The sequence below is a fragment of the Procambarus clarkii genome, chromosome 87 (assembly GCF_040958095.1).
Source record: "Procambarus clarkii isolate CNS0578487 chromosome 87, FALCON_Pclarkii_2.0, whole genome shotgun sequence".
Classification (NCBI taxonomy): domain Eukaryota; kingdom Metazoa; phylum Arthropoda; class Malacostraca; order Decapoda; family Cambaridae; genus Procambarus; species Procambarus clarkii.
The window spans coordinates 3,787,590-3,810,737 of NC_091236.1; the positions used below are offsets into that span (position 1 = coordinate 3,787,590).

General features: G+C 41.7%; 1 protein-coding gene and 1 long non-coding RNA gene across 2 annotated transcripts in view; one reads left to right on the forward strand and one right to left on the reverse strand.

The window, feature by feature from the left end:
* Positions 1-5,061: 5,061 nt before the first annotated feature.
* Positions 5,062-23,148, reverse strand: part of LOC123747077 (uncharacterized) — a 155,008-nt gene continuing 136,921 nt past the window's right edge. The window contains exons 6-7 of the transcript XR_011225605.1: positions 19,638-19,680; positions 5,062-5,497 (exon numbers count right to left, since the gene is read on the reverse strand). The gene's annotated coding sequence lies outside the window, so the exon portion shown is untranslated. The remainder of the gene's footprint in view (positions 5,498-19,637; positions 19,681-23,148) is intronic.
* On the forward strand, positions 9,871-17,450 carry LOC138358908 (uncharacterized). The gene is made up of 2 exons (XR_011225604.1): positions 9,871-14,259; positions 14,617-17,450. It is a non-coding gene; the product is annotated as an uncharacterized lncRNA (long non-coding RNA).

The window sequence follows — 23,148 nt, forward strand, 5'->3', positions numbered from 1 at the left end:
ACTACGAAGATAAATTTACCCAAATAAAGAGCAACATTAAACAAACTTGGAGCACAATTTCACAAATATTGGGATCAAAGAAGTCTTTAAATAACAAACCGACTCTCCTGTCTAATAACGATGGTCAGCTTTCAGCCTCTGATTCTGCTATTGAGTTCAATAGGTTCTTCTCTTCCATTGGTTCATCCCTTGCAAATGATATTCCATCTTCCAGTACTGACATTAAGGACTATCTTACAGGTAACTATCCACAGTCTCTGTACCTAAAGCCTATTAATTCCACTGACGTCAATGAGATAATCCTTTCCCTTAAAACCAAGTCTAGTGCCCTTGAGGAGATACCAACTTTAATTTACAAAAAAGCCTCCAGATCTTTAGCCCCTGCTATTGCTTTACTCTTCAACAAGTCACTTGAACTCCAAACCTTTCCAGATATTCTAAAAAAAGCGAGAGTAACGCCTGTCCACAAATGTGGTGATCTCACAGATGTTAACAACTACAGACCTATATCAATCCTGCCAAACTTGTCAAAAATTTTTGAAAAACTAATCTATAAGCAGCTTTACTCATATCTAGCCAAACTCAATATACTTAGCCCTTGCCAATATGGCTTCAGACCCAAAAAAAGCACTAACGATGCACTTATTAGTATGCTTAACTCGATTCATACAGCTCTTGATAAAAATGAGTTCCCTGTTGGGTTATTTGTGGACCTGCGTAAAGCTTTTGATACTGTCAACCACCAAAACCTTCTTCTTAAATTACATCATTATGGAGTCAGAGGACACTCCCTACAATACCTCAAATCCTACCTTACTGACAGGCTCCAATATGTTTCTGTGAATAATACAATTTCTCCCACCCTACCCATCAACATTGGTGTTCCTCAGGGCAGCATACTTGGCCCTCTCCTCTTTCTCATCTACATTAATGACCTTCCAAATGCCTCCCAACACCTCAAACCAATTCTATTTGCTGACGACACAACCTTCATTTACTCCAGTCCTGATCCCCTTGCTCTAAATGCCACAGTAAATACTGAGCTTAATAAAGTCCATCTTTGGCTAACTGCCAACAAACTCACCCTTAACATTGACAAAACTTTCTATATTCTGTTTGGCAATAAATCCTCTAATCAAATAAATCTCAAAATAAACAATACCCAAATTTGTAACAAATTAGATGGCAAATTCCTTGGCATTCTCATTGACCACAAGCTGAATTTCCAGGGACACATTCTAAATATATCAAAAAAAGTTTCAAAAACTGTGGGCATTCTTTCTAAGATCAGATATTATGTACCACGCCCTGTCCTGGTGACTCTCTATTACTCCCTTATCTATCCATATCTCAACTATGGTATTTGTGCTTGGGGCTCTACTACCCAAAATCACTTACGTCCTCTAATTACTCAACACAAAGCTGCTATTAGGACAATATCCAATTCTGGCCCCAGACATCACTCGGTACCCCTACTTAAATCTCTGAATATGTTAGACATTAAGTCACTGCACATTCTCTCATGTGTATTATACATATATAAAACGCTAAACTATAATGCCAATCCTGATCTCAAAAGCTTCATAGAAGGTTGTATCAGAACCCATGAGCATCACACCAGAAATAAATACAGTTTTGATATTCCTAGAGTACGACTTAATCAAACTAGAAATGCTCTACAAATCAAGGGGCCCAGAATGTGGAATGACCTTCCCGACCATGTTAAAGACTGTACCTCTCTCAACCAGTTTAAGTTAAAAACGAAGCTATACCTAATAAATTCCCTGTAACCTACCTTACCCTTCTATTGTCAACCAATGTCTGTTTTTTTCTTTAAAGAGCGCTGTTTGTCGACATAATTGTATTTGTGCTGCTTTTTCATCTATGTTTTCATTTCTTGTTTTCATTCTACTCATTATGCTCAATTAGTATTAAGCTTGTCATTTAAGTTTATCATGCCCGAAACGCTTTGCGTAATAGTGGCTTTAGGCATTGTATGTACTAGCTCTACCTATAAGTTAAACAATCCTTGTAAATATTTATTGTATGTATGTACCTTACCTAAATTGTATTGTATTGTATTGTATTGTATTGTATTAGTCTTAAAGCTATGACCTCAGGAAATCTTTCCTATCAATTATATCAATTCCTGTTACTATTTTGTATGTAGTGATCATATCACCTCTTTTTCTTCTATCTTCTAGTTTTGGTATATTTAATGCCTAACTTCTCATAGCTCTTGCCCTTTAGTTCTGGGAGCCACTTATTAGCATGTCTTTGCACCTTTTCCAGTTTGTTGATGTGTTTACTAGTTGTGTTTACTAGTTGTGTTTTTGCGGGGGTTGAGCTTTGCTCTTTCGGCCCGCCTCTCAACTGTCAATCAACTGTTTACTAACTACTTTTTTTTTTTCTCCACACCCCACACACACACACCCCAGGAAGCAGCCCGTGACAGCTGACTAACTCCCAGGTACCTATTTACTGCTAGGTAACAGGGGCAAACTTTGCCCATTTGTTTCTGCCTCGTGCGGAAATCGAACCCGCGCCACAGAATTACGAGCCCTGCGCGCTATCCACCAGGCTACGAGGCCCCCCATGTGCGTCTAAAGACATGGGCACCATACAACTGCTGCATATTCTAGCTTTGGCCTAATAAAAGTCATGAACAATTTCTTTAGTATTTCGCTATCCATGTATTTAAAAGCAATTAAATCAATTTTGCAGTCTCCGTGGTGTAGTGGTAAGACACTCGCCTGGCGTTCCGCGAGCGCTATGTCATGGGTTCGTATCCTGGCCGGGGAGGATTTACTGGGCGCAATTCCTTAACTGTAGCCTCTGTTTAACGCAACAGTAAAATGTGTACTTGGATGAAAAAACGATTCTTCGCGGCAGGGGATCGTATTCCAGGGACCATAGGATTAAGGACTTGCCCGAAACGCTACGCGTACTAGTGGCTGTACAAGAATGTAATAACTCTTGTATATCTCTCAATTCTGAAGTTATAAAGCGTAGCATAGGCTCCTTGCACAATGCTCTTAATATGGTCCTCAGGTGATGGAGATCTAGAGGTGGTTCTAAATAGAAAACTATCAGAATTCTTTAAAGATTTCTCACATAATTTATAGGTTGTGTGGGGTCTATGTTCTCCTATTCCACATTCCATAACATGGCATTTATTCACATTAAATTCCATTTGCCAAGTGGTGCTCCAGATACTTATTTTGTCCAGGTCTTCTTGAAGGACATTACAATCATCTAAGTTTCTTATCCTTCCTATTATCTTGGCATCATCAGCAAACATGTTCATATAATTCTGTATTCCATCTGGCAGATCATTTATGTAGACAATGAACATTGTCAACATTCGGCTCCCAATAAACATTGGGAGCCGGTCGGCCGAGCGGACAGCACGCTGGACTTGTGATCCTGTGGTCCTGGGTTCGATCCCAGGCGCCGGCGAGAAACAATGAGCAGAGTTTTTCACCCTATGCCCCTGTTACCTAGCAGTAAAATAGGTACCTGGGTGTTAGTCAGCTGTCACGGGCTGCTTCCTGGGGGTGGAGGCCTGGTCGAGGACCGGGCCGCGGAGACACTAAAATGCCCCGAAATCATCTTAAGATAACCTTAAGATCACCGGTACAAGAACTGACCTCTGTGGTACTCCACTTGTAACATTTCTCCAGTCCAATACATTGCATCTGATTACTGCCCTCATTTTTCTATCAAAATTTTTCATCCATGCTAGAAGCTTACCTGTCACCCTTCCAATATGGTCTAGTTTCCAGAACAACCTCTTATGTGGAACTCTGTCGAAAACCTTTTTTAGATACAGATAGATGCAATTAACCCAATCATCTCTTTCCTGTAAAATCTCTGTGGCTTGTTCATAGAAACTGAGCAAATTCGATACACTGGATCTTCCAGATTGAAAACCACACTGTCTGTCTGATATTATATCATTTCTTTCCAGGTGGTCTACCCATTTATTTTTAATTATTTTTTCCAATATTTTGACTATTACACTTGTCAATGATACCGGTCTATAATTAAGGGGGTCTTCCCTGCTTCCACTTTTGTAGATTGGAACTATATTAGCCTTTTTCCACACATCTGCTGTGACTCCTGTACACAGGATGTTTGAAAAATCAGGTGAAGTGGAATGCTGAGCTCAGGTGCACATTCTCTCGGAACCCATGGTGAAACTTCATCTGGGCCAACTGCTTTATTTAGTCTTAGCTTCAAGAGGATTTGTTTCATCTCTAGACACCTCTATGTGCTCTATGTCTGGAATTCTGGCACTCTGGAATTCTTATTGTGTCTGGTTCTCTGAAGATTTAATTTTGTACAAACACACTTTGGAACTTTTTGTTTAATGTTTCACACATTTCCTTATTTTCCATGAATCTCTTTCCCATGTTCAACCTCTGGATATTATCCTTTACCTGCAATTTGTTGTTTATGAATTTGTAGAATAGGCCTGGTTCTGTTTTACATTTTCCCACTATCCCTTTTTAAAAAATTCTTTCTGCCTCTCTCCTTACTGCTGTGTGGTTGTTTCTCGCATCTTTGTATCGCTGGTATGTTTGAGAGGTTTGGCCTCTGCCTATACAGTATTGATTCCATTTTTGTGTCTTTTGGTCTCTGGCCCCCTCTTGATTTCTGTTCAACAAATCCTGTTTTCTGGTACCGCATCTCTGTTTAGGTATGAATGTTTGTGTGCTTTCATCGTATATTTTGCAAAATTTGGCATATATCTCACTTACTTTGCTACCTAGCAGCAAGTCTGTCCAATTACACTCAAAAAAAAAATTGAAGTTTCCCATAGTGTCCTCCCTTGAAATCAAGTTTATCAACTGTTTTAATGACCTCATTTTTTTCTAGATGGTATCTTAAAGCATATTTAATGTAACATGACATGATCCCAGAGAGAGAGAGAGAGAGAGAGTGAGAGAGAGGGGGAAAGAGATAGAAGGGAGAGAAAGGGGGGGAAAGAGATAGAAGGGAGAGACAGGGAGGGAGGGGGGGGGGGAGAGAGACTAATTATGATTATTCCAAAAACAGTTGCTGTTGACATATAATGCCATTATATTATATAATTTAATATATATATACACTCAAATAGACAACTGGTTAGTCTTTATCATAAACAAAGTCACTTATTTGGTATTAAAGGCACATGGTAGTTCTGGTACGGGCATCGGTATGGCTGTTGACATGGTTTCAGCTAGTACTGTAGTTGCAAGTTCGTCTATGATTGGCGGGGGTAGGGGATCTGGGTACGTATTAGATGTGGTCACATCGCCATTCAAACCATTAACCTTGTGGATATCACACACAATGGTTGTGATTGGTGTAGTATCCTTTGCTGAGCTTGTTCTGGTAGTCCTGAAGGGTGAGTGGCTGGAGTGAGGACTAGTGGGGTCCCAAGACTCCAGGATCTGGGCAACTTCCCAGAACCCTCCCAGAATCTTCGCACTCCCGCTACAGCTCTCTAGACCTGAAGTTGGTAAAGAATTATGACAATTATGTAAGCCAATGAGAAAATTGATACCGTCTCAATACAGAGTTTCCTTATTTATATTAAGAGGTTTTATTTGTCATAAGCAATGTTAATACTACAAATTAAAACATTAGTACTTCTATTTTTCTTCTGCTGTTGATATACTAAGTTTACAGAATGATACACGAATGGTTACAAGAACATGACCTCAAATCTGCTGTTAGCCTGACTGCTAACTTCCTTAAAGCACTTTTCTAAACACTATTTTTCAAGCTGTGGCTTCACAAATGGCATTAAGCAGTGCATTTTGATCTAAGAGCCCCATATTAAGTACCTGAAGCTAACTGAATAAATATTAACAATCCATCGTGTAATGTAGACTTAATGTAATCTCGTGTAATGTAATCTTATGTTCATTGTTATTACAGTATCTGGCACACACTAACTTTCTAATGTGCTGAGGTATTTATAAAAATCTGTTAAATCTAATTTAAAGAATTAACATCCCAATTTCGATACCTAAGCCATATTTTGGACCCAAATTCTGGCTCTCTGCACGTATTCGCAGTTTGAAATTCCGACTTTTTATACCGAAAATATGCCAATTACTGAAAGCGGCGATGGGTCACATTTAGCCCAAACCCCCCTGCAGTTTTAGAAATATCCCAAACATCCCAAATTCGATACCTGAGCCATATTTTGGACCCAAATTCTGGCTCTCTGCACCTATTCGCAGTTTGAAATTCCGACTTTTTATACCGAAAATATGCCAATTACTGAAAGCACCGGTGGGTCACATTTTGCCCAATACCCCTCCCTGCAGTTTTCAAAATATCCCAAACATCCCAAATTCGATACCTGAGCCATATTTTGGACCCAAATTCTGGCTCTCTGCACCTATTCGCAGTTTGAAATTCCGACTTTTTATACCAAAAATATGCCAATTACTGAAAGCGGCGGTGGGTCACATTTTGCCCAAACCCCCCTGCTGTTTTCAAAATATCCCAAACATCCCAAATTCGATACCTGAGCCATATTTTGGACCCAAATTCTGGCTCTCTGCACCTATTCGCAGTTTGAAATTCCGACTTTTTATACTGAAAATATACCAATTACTGAAAGCGGCGGTGGGTCACATTTTGCCCAAACCCCCCTGCAGTTTTAGAAATATCCCAAACATCCCAAATTCGATACCTGAGCCATATTTTGGACCCAAATAGTGGCTCTCTGCACCTATTAGCAGTTTGAAATTCCGACTTTTTTTACCAAAAATATGCCAATTACTGAAAGCACCGGTGGGTCACATTTTGCCCAAACCCCCCTGCAGTTTTCAAAATATCCCAAACATCCCAAATTCGATACCTGAGCCATATTTTGGACCCAAATTCTGGCTCTCTGCACCTATTCGCAGTTTGAAATTCCGACTTTTTATACCAAAAATATGCCAATTACTGAAAGCGGCGGTGGGTCACATTTTGCCCAAACCCCCCTGCATGTTTTCAAAATATCCCAAACATCCCAAATTCGATACCTGAGCCATATTTTGGACCCAAATTCTGGCTCTCTGCACCTATTCGCAGTTTGAAATTCCGGCTTTTTATACCAAAAATATGCCAATTACTGAAAGCGGCGGTGGGTCACATTTTGCCCAAACCCCCCTGCTGTTTTCAAAATATCCCAAACATCCCAAATTCGATACCTGAACCATATTTTGGACCCAAATTCTGGCTCTTTGCACCTATTCGCAGTTTGAAATTACGACTTTTTTTTTACCAAAAATATACCAATTACTGAAAGCGGCGGTGTGTCACATTTTGCCCAAAACCCCCTGCAGTTTTCAAAATATCCCAAACATCCCAAATTCGATACCCGAGCCATATTTTGGACCCAAATTCTGGCTCTCTGCACCTATTCGCAGGTTGAAATTACGACTTATATACCAAAAATATACCAATTACTGAAAGCGGCGGTGTGTCACATTTTGCCCAAAACCCCCTGCAGTTTTCAAAATATCCCAAACATCACAAATTCGATACCTGAGCCATATTTTGGCCCCAAATTCTGGCTCTTTGCACCTATTCGCAGTTTGAAATTCCGACTTTTTATACTGAAAATATACCAATTACTGAAAGCGGCGGTGTGTCACATTTTGCCCAAACCCCCCTGCAGTTTTCAAAATATCCCAAACATCACAAATTCGATACCTGAGCCATATTTTGGCCCCAAATTCTGGCTCTTTGCACCTATTCGCAGTTTGAAATTCCGACTTTTTATACTGAAAATATACCAATTACTGAAAGCGGCGGTGTGTCACATTTTGCCCAAACCCCCTGCAGTTTTCAAAATATCCCAAACATCCCAAATCCGATACCTGAGCCATATTTTGGACCCAAATTCTGGCTCTCTGCACCTATTCGCAGTTTGAAATTACGACTTTTATACCAAAAATATGCCAATTACTGAAAGCAGCGGTGGGTCACATTTTGCCCAAACCTCCCTGCAGTTTTCAAAATATCCCAAACATCACAAATTCGATACCTGAGCCATATTTTGGACCCAAATTCTGGCTTTTTGCACCTATTCGCAGTTTGAAATTACTTTTTTATTTTACCAAAAATATGGCCTCTGCTTTGAAATACAAAGCGGAGATGTTTCTGAAGAGGGGGACAAAGAAACAGTTGCGCAGTGCGCCCCGCGCAGATGCGCGGGAAGTCTGGGGCCACATAAATTCCGAGGCAGAGAGGGGCTCTCCCCACGGGAGACATCTCCCGTCACGCAGGGTGCAGTCGCACCTCCACAGATCTCCAGTATCATCTTTTGATATTGGTAATGGCTCAAAAGGGCCACCACTTACGGGCTATTCATGCCCGTGCCACCTCTAGGGTGGCTTAATCTTCATCAATCGGGGCTCTCCCTCACTTTCACCCGACCGCCGCAGTACTCGAAACTGATGTCGTACCTGGGCGTGCCCGCTTGTGGGGGGCCTGCCTCACGCCCACGGGCTGGAGACGCCCACGCCTGGCGGCGGTGTCCCGGTCGGCAGGCCCTGAGGCTTCTTTGCCTAGGGGCTACCTCGACGTCAGGTTGGGCTTAGCCGAGTGCCTCTCCGTCCCCTGCTGTTTTGGTCCAGGCTATCCACCGTGCTATGGTCCGTTCTGTTCTATGGTCCCCTGTTCTGTTTGGGGGTGTCTAGGTGTGCCAGGGCGCGCTCAGGCGTGTTTTGCGTTCATCAGGTATGCAGGTATGTTTGTATGGTAGGTATGGTAACATACCTGCAGGTATGTTTGTCTCCAGACGTCTCGTCGGGCCGGTTTAGCCCGCACGTTCGTCCCCAGATGTTCTCGCCTGGCAGGTTTAGCCCGCACGTTTGTCCCAGACGTTGTCGTCCGTCCGGCGTAGCCCGGTACATTTGTTCCCAGACGTTTCGTCCGGCTGGTATAGCCGGCACGTTCGTACCCAGACGTTTTCGTCTGGCCGGTGTAGCCCGGTACATTTGTTCCCAGACGTTTCGTCCGGCTGGTATAGCCGGCACGTTCGTACCCAGACGTTTTCGTCTGGCCGGTGTAGCCCGGTACATTTGTTCCCAGACGTTTCGTCCGGCTGGTATAGCCGGCACGTTCGTTCCAGACGTTTTCGTCTGGCCGGTGTAGCCCGGTACATTTGTTCCCAGACGTTTCGTCCGGCTGGTATAGCCGGCACGTTCGTACCCAGACGTTTTCGTCTGGCCGGTGTAGCCCGGTACATTTGTTCCCAGACGTTTCGTCCGGCTAGTATAGCCGGCACGTTCGTACCCAGACGTTTTCGTCTGGCCGGTGTAGCCCGGTACGTCAATTCCACCACGTTTCGTTCGAATGCTGTAGCACAGTCCTCCCGTGTTTTTCCTTGGTCGCGTGTACCAGATGTTGGTCTGCCTGGAGTGCCCGGTTATGCGGCCCCGTTCCCATCCCAAGTTGCCTAATGCCTGGCCGTGCGGTCTGCCGCTTGAGCGACTTCAAATCAAATCAAATGTTTATTTAGGTAAGGTACATACATACAAGAGATGTTACAACGCGTGATGGGTTTAATTCTAATTATTGCGGTCATTTATTATTTAATTCTGTTCACTTTTATTACATTTCTTTATTTAGACTTTCAGCTTGATTAGTTTCATTACGCGGCAAATTTAGGAAATTTATAGCATTGCTTACACCTCTTGCCTTAAAAAAAAAAAAAAAAATCTATTTTCATAAAAGAATTCGTATTTTCATGTCAATTTAGTGAACGGGAGCCCGCTCCTGTATTGGTGATTTATGTTCCTCCATCATTAACTATACCCTTACTTAAATACTTGCTATATTCTTAGTCTTTCAGTCATGATGCGTATTAAGACTTGCCTCATTTATTCCTCAAGTTATTCCTCAATTTAGCATTGCGCAAGCCTCTGAATTTAGATCCTTTAGTTTTAGAGGTAATTAGGTATTCGTTTCCATGTCAATTTAGTGAACGGGAGCCCGCTCCTGTTTTGGTGATTTACGTTCCTCCATCATTAACTAAACGCTTACTTAAATAACTTGTTATATCCTTAGTCTTCCAGTCATGACGTGTATTAAGACTAAAGTTATTCCTCAATTTAGCATTGAGCAAGCCTCTGGCTTTAGATTATTCCTGCATTTGATTTATGAGTCAATTACCCTCAGCAATTTGTTACTGCAATTTATGCATTGCGTTTGCTCCACGTTTTATTTAACTTTTGTGCCGCAATTATGTTTGTGTAACTGCCGCTTTTTTCATTGAGTTTAAGTTAAGTCAGCTAGGATGAGCTAGTTAGGTTATACTATATGGTGTCTTTCAGTCACGACGTGTATTAAAGACTTTCAGTTTATTCCTCAATTTAGTCGGAAGGTACTACGGCTTCCCAGCCGACGTCCTCCCTGTGACGAGTTAAGCCGACGATGTTTTCAGTTTTATATTTATTTGGTCATATAAATAGGCGGCCTCCCAGGCCGCTGGTTTCTCCAGACGTGTTGTCTGCCCGGCGTAGCCCGGATGTCACAGCGGCCTCCTAGGCCGCTGGTCGCGAAGTTCCAGCTGACGTGTCTTTTTTCACTCCTTTTCGTTATTGTATTTGTTTGTATTTACCTCGCCTCAAAGTGTTAATCCCGTTTCTCTAACGAGTTAGAGTCCAGCTTTATTTTGAGCATACTTTGTTTTGCAATTTATAATTATTTATAATTAATTATAGTTATAATTGGTTTATAATTTTATTATTTACACCATTTACGATTATTCATATAATATAATTTATTACATTGCTAGGCTTTTCCAACGACGTCGTCCCAGCCGGTGTTGTTCCTGCAGAGGATGGGCCAGCTGGTGGCTCGGCCGTAGCTGTTGCAGCGGGCGCCCTCACAGACTCAGCTAGTTTCAGCAGACGATGTTACAGCTGCTAACGCCCCAGTTCCATCTTAGGCTTCCCGGCAGCCGATACTTCAGTCATGAACCTCCAGCTGAAGCGTTCCACCCGACGTTGCGTCCATCAATTTATCACTCTTTTCAGTTTTGTACTTCTCGCTTTCCAAGCTTCATGAATTGTTCCCGTTATTTTCTAGGACAGTTATATTCCAGTCTTTAGCCTAAATTGTCTTGCAGCTGGCCCTCTACTTACCACTAAGGTCTTCCCTGGTGGCCAGTTGCCGCTATTTTCCTCCCTTTATCAGATGTTGATGCTCCAGCTGTCGATGTCCAGCTGCAGGTGCCAGGCCCCGATGTTCCAGCCGCTGATGGCAGGATTTTGCAGTTCAACATTCGGCAATGGTCGTTAAGTTAATCCATTATTTGCACAATTTTGACTATTGGTGTTTGTGTTATACACGCTACGTTAATGTGGGTTTAAGGTCCAGGTACTACCCACGTGCATAATTCTTTAACTTATAAAACCCGTGCTTATTGTATTTGAGTTATTAACTAAGCCAGCTAGGTTGTGCTAGTTGCCGTGTCACGGGCCTCTTGCTTCAGTTTCCCTGGCTTCGCTTTTTCCACTAGCCTACTCACTTTATTCCCGCTCAGGATGCTTTGTCTTGTTGCATGCGTCTTTTACTGTGTTTACAGTATGTTTGTTTAACTTTTGCTTTGCCTTAAGTTATTAAGTAAAGTCAGTTAGGATGTGCTAGTCACGGTGTTACGGGCCCTTGTCTCCTGCTTTAAGTTTCTGGCCCTGCATTATGTTTAGTTTCCTCTGTAAATTATTACTGTTATTACGGGTAGCCCTTGCGGCATATTTGCTGTTTCTCCTGGTTACGTTATGTGGTTTATCATTTACGGACTAAATGTTTACATTTACCCTATCTCAGTTTAATTCAATTGATGCCCTCCCAACACCAGCTGCAGGTTTTACTTCCCGGTGGAATTTTATGCTTGTTCGCTCGACTTTAAGTTGTTAGGTAAGGCCAGTTAGGCTGAGCGAGTTGCTACTCGCTGTCCCGGTTATCTCTACCTTAAGCTTTGACGCCTTGGCGTCGTGCGGTCCGCCGTTTTGGTGATTTATAATTTATATTATTTGTGAACAATTTTAAAATATATCTTATGATTGCTAGACTTTCAGCTATGAGTTGTATTACTTCCGCAATTTATAGCATTGCTTTCGCCTCATGCCTAAAAATTTGTTATTGTTGGACTCGCATTTATGATTCGTATATAATACGGAAAATTTTTCCCGCAATTTACACTTTGCTTAAGTTTCACGTTCAATTTGTTATATTAAGGGACTTTCAATTAGGATTTGTATTATTCTATTGCTTTGCCTCTGCGCCATTCAGTTAATTTCAGCTAGGGTACGCTAGTTGCAGTGCATTCGTGTTGGGTCCCCCCCCCCCCCATTTTTTCCTCCGGTTATTTCGTCCTATTACACTCGTTTCCCTCATTATATATTCTAAATATTGCGCATTATATTTGACCACCCATTCTTCATCGTTTCGGCAGTACATTAAGATACATTTGGAATGCTACAGAGAAGTTTAGCATGGCCTCGCGCACGGTGTCATGCAAAAACTGGCCATTCGGCCTTCCATACGGCAAGCATAAGCCAGTCAGTTAGCATGATGTCGGCCAGCATGTTGTTGGTCAGCAGTCAGCCAGCATGTTGTTGGCCATCCGGCCTTCTGGGCTAATTTACTCTTCTTGTTCCTTCGCCATTGTTGTTTCTTGCTACTTAATAGTATTCTATTTAATTTAACCTCATCTATCATTAGGTTAGGGGCCCTTACCTCCAACTGCTATTCCTTCCCCTGTGCTCTGCCCGCTTGGCGCACAACGTCGGCTTCTTCTGTTCCCTTTTTTCGCAGCCACGACAAGCCGGAACCCCCCCCCCCCCCTCCTCACCCTACTGCGGCGAGGAAGAGAACGCGAGCCGGATATTCCTCTTATCACCGTTACAACGCACGCAGCGGCGCCGGGATGCAGCCGCCCAGGGCCTATGTTAATACTGTTATCTTCCCTTATTTGCTGGGCTATATGGTAGTATTAATATTATTCCGTATCGTTACTGTCATTCCAGTATTATTTTATTAAGAATATAAATTGTTATTATGGTTTGGCGTTGCTTTCTTAATTTCTTCCATTCTGCGGCACTTGCCGTCATCGGTTATTTACGATATTACATTGTATTCTTACATTGTACGATTATTTACGACATTGTATTCTTAATATTATCCTTATTACAGTTACTGGATGCCAGTTCCCTGCCGTCGATTTCACTTTGCTCCTGTTCTAAAAGATGTTGCCGAAGTTCACGGCCTACTAGCTGCGGCTTGCAGACGCTCATTGACAACACAAGACTACACTCAGCGGCCACTTAAGGCAGACTCCTTGGCTTCTATCCAGCCCTATCACCCGTCTGGAGGCAGAGATGGGATGGAGACCAAGGGTAATGTTCCCCACTCACATTTTACATCCGCTTAGGACACAAGCATGTTATAGATTTGGCTTTAAGAATTGGTTCTTATTCCATTTTATTGTTTATGTATATATTGCTTTGTTGTATATACCCGTTCTTGGTATATGTATTTATATTATCAAGGTTTATAGTGTTTCGTATTATCCCTGTTTATAGTTGCTTTGTGCTTCCTTGCTGTTCTCCTACTGGCTTTCTCCCACCTTTGCTCTTAGCAAAGGTACTATCCCCCTTCCGTTTGCTGGAAGATTCTTAGAATTGTTAGCCCCCTTCATTGCTACAGTATAGTTATTCGGAAAACTCTTATTCATCCAGGATTGTTAATTAAGGAATCTCTTAATTCCTGCCGCCGGGCTCCCTCCCCCCGTTTTTCGTCTCCGTATTGATTCAGCTAGGTTTACCTCTCGTCTGTGCTCTTGCCTGTCACGATAACACTGCATGCCGCTTCTGCCCACCCTTACTGCCTTATATCTTTCAGCCAGGGAGAGGTGATCTACGCGACAAAAAATCGACGCAGGCTCCGACTGGACCAGGTATCGCTTACATGGTCTGGAATCAACACTCTTCGGATCCTACAAGCACAGTGCAGGACGCACGCATACCCTAGCCCCTAGCCCAGGGGTCTCCAAACTACGGCCCGCGGGCCACATCCGGCCAGCCACATAATTTCATCCGGCCCTCCAAACAAATCCCTGTGTGGTGGCCTTGAAAAAATAATTATCGTACGAATGGCATCGCAGAATTATTCAAAGCTGGGGCTGCTGACTGGTGGCGCTCAACCCGAGTCAGTTTTCCTCTCTCTCGATAGTGTGACGCACAGATACTAATACTGGTAGGTATGTGTTGTGCATTACAACCAATCAGTTGTGTATAACTGTATATTGTGGGGATGGAGGGCGAGTGGGGCTTCGCTGCTTCCGTTTCAGGGAGCACAAACACTGTACAATATTCTTTTCTCTGTACTTTGACAATGCCTTTATCTTAGTTATACAAAATAGCAATAATACTATTGTAGCCAAAAATATTGCATGTTTAAAATAGTTAAAATGGTAACCATTAAGTTTATCAACGAAAGCTGTTGCCTTAATATTTACCACTTTATAATAATATGCTATGCTTTTTAACACCACATACAAGCTGTTTTTTTCCGGTAGAATTTATTTCATTTATTTTACCCTTATGTTTTCAGATATGGAAAAGATAAAGAAAAGAAAAGTGGACAGTGAGTGCCGTCGGTTCAATGACGAATGGAAGATAAAGTACTTTTTTGTGATAGCAAATGATAAAGCTTTATGCATAATATGTAGAGACAGTGTTGCTGTTCTGAAGGAATACAATATTCGTCGGCTCTATGAATCTAAACATGGCTCAAGTTATTCTCACATAACAGGAGCAGAACGCACTAAAAAGTTTGAATCATTTCAGCACAGTCTGCATTCTCAACAAGCTGTTTTCAGTAAGAAAAAATCTGAAAATGAAACTTCAACTAGAGCCAGTTACAAAGTTGCCTATGTGTTGGCTAAAAAAGGAAAACCTTTCACTGATGGTAGTATCATAAAAGAGTGTATAGTGGAAGCAGCAGGAGAGGTATGTCCAGAAAAAGTAAACCTCTTCAAAATGATAAGTCTTGGGTCAAATACTGTTGCTCGTAGAATTGAAGATTTAGGAGGCGACATAATTCGGCAAATAAAGGAAAAAACAAAAAGATTTTGTTGGCATTCTCTTGCGTTGGATGAATCAACTGATGTGTGTGATACTTCTCAGCTCTTAGTATTCATTCATGGTGTTGATAGTGAATTTAATGTGAGCCAAGAATTAGCATCAGTTCACAGCATGCACACCACAACAACTGGAGAGGGACAGTTTTCAATGAAGTAAGTAAAACTATGACAGAATATAACCTGGAATGGAAACAAGTGCAGTGTGTGACAATTGATGGAGGAAAGAATATGTCTGGGACAAAGAAGGGTTTGGTTGGGCAAATTACAACAGCTTATGAGGTTGGAGGATTCTCAAAACCCATTTTTCTGCATTGCCTTATCCATCAACAAGCACTGTGCCTAAAATACGTTGATATGTCTTGTGTCATGAAACCTGTTGTTTCTGTGGTTAATTTTATTAGATCTCATGCACTCAACCATCGCCAGTTCCGTGATTTCTTGAAAGAAATTGATGCGGAGTTTGTTAACTTGCCTTATTATACAGCAGTTAGATGGCTTAGTTGTGGAAAGGTTTTGCTGCATTTCTTTAAGCTCAGATTAGAAATTGATTTATTTCTCAGAGAAAAATAACCCTCAGCAATTATTATCAGAATGTGAATGGATTTGGAAATTGGCATTTTTTGCAGATATGACAGGTCATATGAATATGACAGGTCATATGAATAACTTGAATCTGAAATTGCAAGGCAAAACAAATTTGATCAGTGACTACTTTGTTCATGTCAAGGCATTCAGAGCAAAACTTGCGCTACTTGAAGGCCAGGTAAAGGTTAAGAATTTTGCTCATTTTCCATGTTGTGAAAAATTTCATGCAGAAAGTAAAGTTGAATTTCCTTTTTCATTTGCAAATGAAATAATTTCAGATTTGAAAAAACAGTTTCAGAAGCGATTTGCTGACCTTGATGCCAAAGCAAATGAAATCAGGCTCTTTCATAATCCATTTGACTGCAATGCTGAAAATCTTCCAACTCAATTTCAAATGGAAATTATTGATCTCCAGGCAGATGACAGACTGAAAGATAAGTATAGAGAAGGAAATCTGATTGAGTTTTATAAATGCCTGCAGCCAGATCAGTTTCCAAATTTGATAAAGTTTGCTTGTAGTTTTGTGTCCATTTTTGGTTCAACATACTTGTGTGAACAAACTTTTTCCAAAATGAAGTATGTGAAATCTAACTATTGAGCAAATTTGTCTGATGATCACTTGAAATCAATTCTTACAATTGGCTCATCTAATCTGGAACCTGATTTTAATGAAATTTTGAAGTCAAAACGACAGTATCATTCGTCACACTAATTTGGTTGCATAAAACTAAAGGCAGGAATCTATTTAGTTTACCCTGATTTTTTCCAAGAAGATATGTTTTAATTTTTCCATGTTTATACTTTAATATTTGAGGAAATTAAATTACTGGCACTGATTTGTTTTTAGTTTTTTTTTTCATTTTTTATTCCTCCGGCCCGCATAAATATGGGAAATATATAATGTGGCGCTTACATTGAACAGTTTGGAGACCCCTGCCCTAGCCCAGCGAGCGCCCCCCGGCAAGTTCTACCCGGCCCGTGCCCCAGTGAACAGGCAACACTTCTTCAGGGCGATTAATTTGCGCCGCCCTCAGAGCTAGGCTCGCCTTCAGCCGACCACGCCCTCTTACATTTAGAATTGTCAGGGCCACTCGGCTCTCTTGACGGGCTCGCCATCGGAGATAATGGCGGGTCCAGCAGACTACGTCCGGGACGTTGTTGCTCTGCCATTCTGAGGCCTCCTTGCGACCAGCGGGCCTCGCCCTTCGGGGGGGGGGGGGGGGTCCGGCCAGCTGGCCTGCGGTGGGGGTGCAGCGCCGGTCCCCAAGTGTCCCGCTGTCCGCAGCTAATCCTTTGCCCAGTCTAGGTGCTAGTAAGAGTCGGGAAACACTTCTTATTCCTTGGCGGCCGGCCTCACGCCCTGGGAAAAACTTCTCCCATTTGTCATATCAGTTTTCCCCAGTCACTAGGTATTTTCTGCCCGCCTGTTAATTCTAGGATTTCACATTATGTCTTGGTCGGGCTCCGTTAAGTGTTGTGTCTATACACTTTATTTCCCCCTTTGTGTCCTGACTGTTATACCTAGTTCTAATTATATTTCATCTGCCATTAGGTTTCTGCAGAACGTGTTTGCCATGTCTAGGCTATGCTTACTACTACGGGGGTACATTTTAAGTTAATTAGTCCTCAGACATGGACATGTTACATTTGTTAATTCCTACTTATATTATTTACATGTTCTGCAGAAATTAATTTACTAATAAAAAATTTAAGCCCATTCGGCCTGTGTCTTTTTCCCCCTGGTCAGAAAATACCAATTACTGAAAGCGGCGGTGTGTCACATTTTGCCCAAACCCCCCTGCAGTTTTCAAAAAATCCCAAACATCCCAAATTCGATACCTGAGCCATATTTCGGACCCAAATTCTGGCTCTCTGCACCTATTCGCAGTTTGAAATTCCGACTTTTTATACCGAAAATATGCCAATTACTGAAAGCACCGGTGGGTCACATTTTGCCCAAACCCCCCCCCCCCTGCAGTTTTCAAAATATCCCAAACATCCCAAATTCGATACCTGAGCCATATTTTGGACCCAAATTCTGGCTCTCTGCACCTATTCGCAGTTTGAAATTCCGACTTTTTATACCGAAAATATGCCAATTACTGAAAGCGGCGGTGGGTCACATTTTGCCCAAACCCCCCTGCAGTTTTAGAAATATCCCAAACATCCCAAATTCGATACCTGAGCCATATTTTGGACCCAAATTCTGGCTCTCTGCACCTATTCGCAGTTTGAAATTCCGGCTTTTTAAACCAAAAATATGCCAATTACTGAAAGCGGCGGTGGGTCACATTTTGCTCAAACCCCCCTGCTGTTTTCAAAATATCCCAAACATCCCAAATTCGATACCTGAGCCATATTTTGGACCCAAATTCTGGCTCTTTGCACCTATTCGCAGTTTGAAATTACGGCTTTTTTTTTTACCAAAAATATACCAATTACTGAAAGCGGCGGTGTGTCACATTTTGCCCAAACCCCCCTGCAGTTTTTAAAGTATCCCAAACATCCCAAATTCGATACCTGAACCATATTTTGGACCCAAATTCTGGCTCTCTGCACCTATTCGCAGTTTGAAAATCCGACTTTTTATACCAAAAATTAGCCAATTACGGTAAGCGGCGGTGGGTCACATTTTGCCCAAACCCCCCTGCAGTTTTAGAAATATCCCAAACATCCCAAATTCGATACCTGAGCCATATTTTGGACCCAAATTCTGGCTCTTTGCACCTATTCGCAGTTTGAAATTACGACTTTTTTTTACCAAAAATATACCAATTACTGAAAGCGGCGGTGTGTCACATTTTGCCCAAACCTCCCTGCAGTTTTCAAAATATCCCAAACATCCCAAATTCGATACCTGAGCCATATTTTGGACCCAAATTCTGGCTCTCTGCACCTATTCGCAGTTTGAAATTCCTACTTTTTATACCGAAAATATGCCAATTACTGAAAGCGGCGGTGGGTCACATTTTGCCCAAACCCCCCTGCAGTTTTAGAAATATCCCAAACATCCCAAATTCGATACCTGAGCCATATTTTGGACCCAAATTCTGGCTCTCTGCACCTATTCGCAGTTTGAAATTCCGGCTTTTTAAACCAAAAATATGCCAATTACTGAAAGCGGCGGTGGGTCACATTTTGCCCAAACCCCCCTGCAGTTTTTAAAATATCCCAAACATCCCAAATCCGATACCTGAGCCATATTTTGGAGCCAAATTCTGGCTCTCTGCACGTATTCGCAGTTTGAAATTCCGACTTTTTATACTGAAAATATACCAATTACTGAAAGCGGCAGTGGGTCACATTTTGCCCAAATCCCCCTGCAGTTTTTAAAATATCCCAAACATCCCAAATCCGATACCTGAGCCATATTTTGGAGCCAAATTCTGGCTCTCTGCACGTATTCGCAGTTTGAAATTCCGACTTTTTATACTGAAAATATACCAATTACTGAAAGCGGCGGTGGGTCACATTTTGCCCAAACCCCCCTGCAGTTTTCAAAATATCCCAAACATCCCAAATCCGATACCTGAGCCAAATTCTGGCTCTCTGCAAGGGGCCTAAAAACAATACGTTAATAAACCCAGCCGACTTATTGCTAACTCTTCTATAAATAAATCTATGGGAAAGAAAAGCTCTCAGCCTGCTAACAAGAGTGTACAAATCCACAAGGGTCGGGACGAGGATTCGAACCTGCATCCGAGAGCATCCCAGGCGCTGCCGTAATCGACTGAGCTACGACATGGTCAAAAGGAGTTGAAACCGAAGTTCTACTGAACTTACTGGCTCCTGCAGCCTCTCCGAGGCACAAACCAGTGTAAGTGTAACAAGAGTGTGAAGTTGACTACGTCCATCTAGTTCCACCCGCTCCTCCCCAGAACTAGTTGTTAAATAAGCACTTTACCTTGACTCCTCTGATCCAACACTTGTCCACACGTGCCACACTCCTGAAAAAATATTTTTTACATATATTAAGGGTAAGTATAAGTAAGTAATTATCAAAAGAAGGCACCAAACCGGGAAGGCTATGTAGCACCAGGGTAACTATAAACAGTTTATTTCAAATGCAATCGAGTAGCAAAATATAATTATGAATTTCAAGAACAATAGAACAATGACTGGAAAAGGTGTAATTGCAATAGAGATTAATTACAGATTGTAACAACAATAGCGAGTAGGCAAGACTGATAAGACTGCAATAGCCTAACGGAATACATTTTTGTCTTGGACTCATGAGGCTATGGTAAAGCATCAATGTTCTTTTAAAGTTACATAGAAACACATTACCTTATTAGGGTCTTCCACTAAAACAAACCTTTAGCTAACCTTAGATAAAATTACTGTGTATTATTAATTTATTTAGTTGTCTATTGGCCTAAATTATATAAATAACGTGTTTAAAACCTCTCAAGGTCTCTGAGCACTAAACCAACGTTAGAAGCCTAGTGATTACATTGTTAAAAATGACCATTTACAGGTGAATTCATTTTACATCGCAGAGTAAACAAGATGCAAACAATTAACATCTTCCATCTATTAGATAAACAATTATCTAGTAGTCCCTTCACTTTCTAGTGTGTGGTTTGGTCAACATATTTCAGCCCCCGTTATTGTGACTCCTCGTCTGCAATTATCTTCCTCATTTATCTGCACAATTGCTATCCTGATATGACCACTCCATCGCCCTAGTCGTTAACACTAAACAATCTAGGGCGACTTGTTGCTAAACATTATATGCCACCTTTAGCTTAGCTACAAGACACCGTGTACATATTATCAAACTACCTTTAATGTCATAATGCAGCAGTTTGCGCGCTCAAAATACAGATAGACAAATTCCTCAGGAACCGTAGGGGAACCTTTGACAAGCCGCCGGCTTCCTGTTGCCGTAGAGGACACTATGGAGAAATGGTGGCCCTCTGGTAAATTTAAGTCAATATTACTTAGGAGTTATGATGTACCAGCCATTAAACATCTGGGACTCATAGTTAATATGAAAACAATCCTTAAAAATAGTTAAACGAATCTTTGACTTAAACGAACAACATTGAATATTGAACTGTACGAGTCTCTGTTGTGGCCCCATCTGGCCTACTGTATCCTAATATGGAAACCTCACTTCAAAAACACATCAATGATTTTCCGCTTTGGAGAAAGTTCAAGAGAGCAACAAGAATCATGCCAGAACTTGTTCAACTGTCACTACCTCGAATCTTTGAAGGATTAACACTATAAATGTTTAAATTGTTTTAGATTTTGATAGATTAGCCTATAAATTTTGCTAGAAATTACCTACTTAATATTATCTGTTAGATTAAGGCCCTGCCCGAAGCGCTATGCGTACTAGTGGCTTTACAAGAATGTAAACACATCATGCCATGTACTCTCAGAAACCCAATGTAACTTCTTGTAGATATATAAATAAATAAATAACAGCCGAGGCCTTTGTAATACTATTTTAATGCTTTATACTTTGTAATGTGTTTTAGAGAAGTGCTTTGTATTTATAACCTCCAACTTGGTCAGTATTACAAATTAAACAAAAAATTTAAATTATATTACTGACCTAATTGTAGGTTATTAATACAGACCACTTCTCTAAAAGGCCATATTTGACACAGAAAGACTGGACAACAGCTTCAAGCTCAACAAGCCACAATGTAACACAGAAAATAGATGTGTTGTTCCCCCCATAGAATTATTAACCCATGAACCCGCTTAACCACTCAAGTTGTAAATGCCGAGTCATTCCTCTTGTTCACAATATACACAAGACAAATCCTCAATAAAATAAGGGGGGGGGAGTAGGAAGGCTGACCTTTGACAAGGCGCCGCCGTCCTGTCCCCGTCGAGGCCACTGTAGATGATGGCCCTTAAGTCAATTCATCATACGAGCCCTTCTCCTTCCATCATTCTGAATCATGCTCATCGTACTAACCTGCACCCCCTCAATCCCCCCCCCCCCACCATCTTCACACAATCTGTGGCCAACATTTCTCGTTTCATTCAGATTTTCATTAAAATATGTCGAAGATTTCTCTTTGGGTTGTTTTAAGGGGCCTGACATCCGAGTGGACAGCGCTTCGGATTCGTAATCCTGATGTTCCGGGTTCGATCCCCGGTGGAGGATGAAACAAATGGGCACTTTCTTTCACCCTGATGACCCTGTTTACCTATCAGTAAATAAGTACCTGGGAGTTAGACAGCTGCTATGGGCTGCTTCCTGGGGATGTGTAAGAAAAAGAAGGCCTGGTCGAGGACCGGGCCGCGGGGGACGCTAAGCCCCGAAATCATCTCAAGATAACCTTAAGATTGATGGCTAACTACTGGCATGGCTATTAAGGCCACCACAAGCGCCCTAATGACTTAACTAGCGGGTACACCTATGGCTGCCACCTGACAATCACCTCTATATTTTGTCTAAATACATAAAATATACAAAATAATAATGAATAACAACATGAAGTACACACCCCGAACAATCCTTCCTATATTATGATTGCGTAATGATATCTGTAACACACTTTTTTTTCACTGGTAATCAACGTGACCCTTGCCAGGCGGCGGCTGGTCGACAAATGAGCCACACGTTAAGAAGCGGGACTCCCAGACGCGCCACTCACCCTTACTTCACTATAATATCTAAACTGTCAACCTCTACTACAGTTAAGCATCTGACCACCAGAGGCGCTAATGCTCCCCTGTTATTACACCATCCATATAATGATTGCTCTCATTATTCATTGTTGCAACGTGTAAATACATTCATGTTCTGTAGTGACAGTGTCAGACCTCGAAGGAAGAATTGAAACACCCTTCTGAATATGTATTATTAAATACGAAAATACTTAAGGAAATTCCTGTTTCAATTCTTCCTTGGTGGTCTGACACTGTCACATTTTTCATCACGTGTTAATTGTCGTGATTTACACTCAGATTTTGTAGTGTATATACGACAACTTCAGGAAAGTAATGAGTAGCGGATTTAGTCTAAACAATAATATATGAGTTTTGTTTTTCGTGCCAAATTATCCGGCAAATATACATTTGGAGATGTAGCCCAATCCTTCCTGTAGCCCAATCCTTCCTGTAGCCCAATCCTTCCTGTTGCCCAATCCTTCCTGTAGCCCAATCCTTCCTGTTGCCCAATCCTTCCTGTTCCCCAATCCTTCCTGTAGCCCAATCCTTCCTGTAGCCCAATCCTTCCTGTAGCCCAATCCTTCCTGTAGTCGTGTTTAGTGGTGTAAAGAAAGTGGAGGTAGGTAGGTACCCGGGAGTTAGTTAACTGTTGTGGGAGGCATCCTGAGGTACTGTATACAGACTACAACACTGTATAATCACAACATTGTATACACTACCTTGAGAAAGGTTGTAGGTTACGTCAGATAATTTGTAATACCCCTACACATTTATTG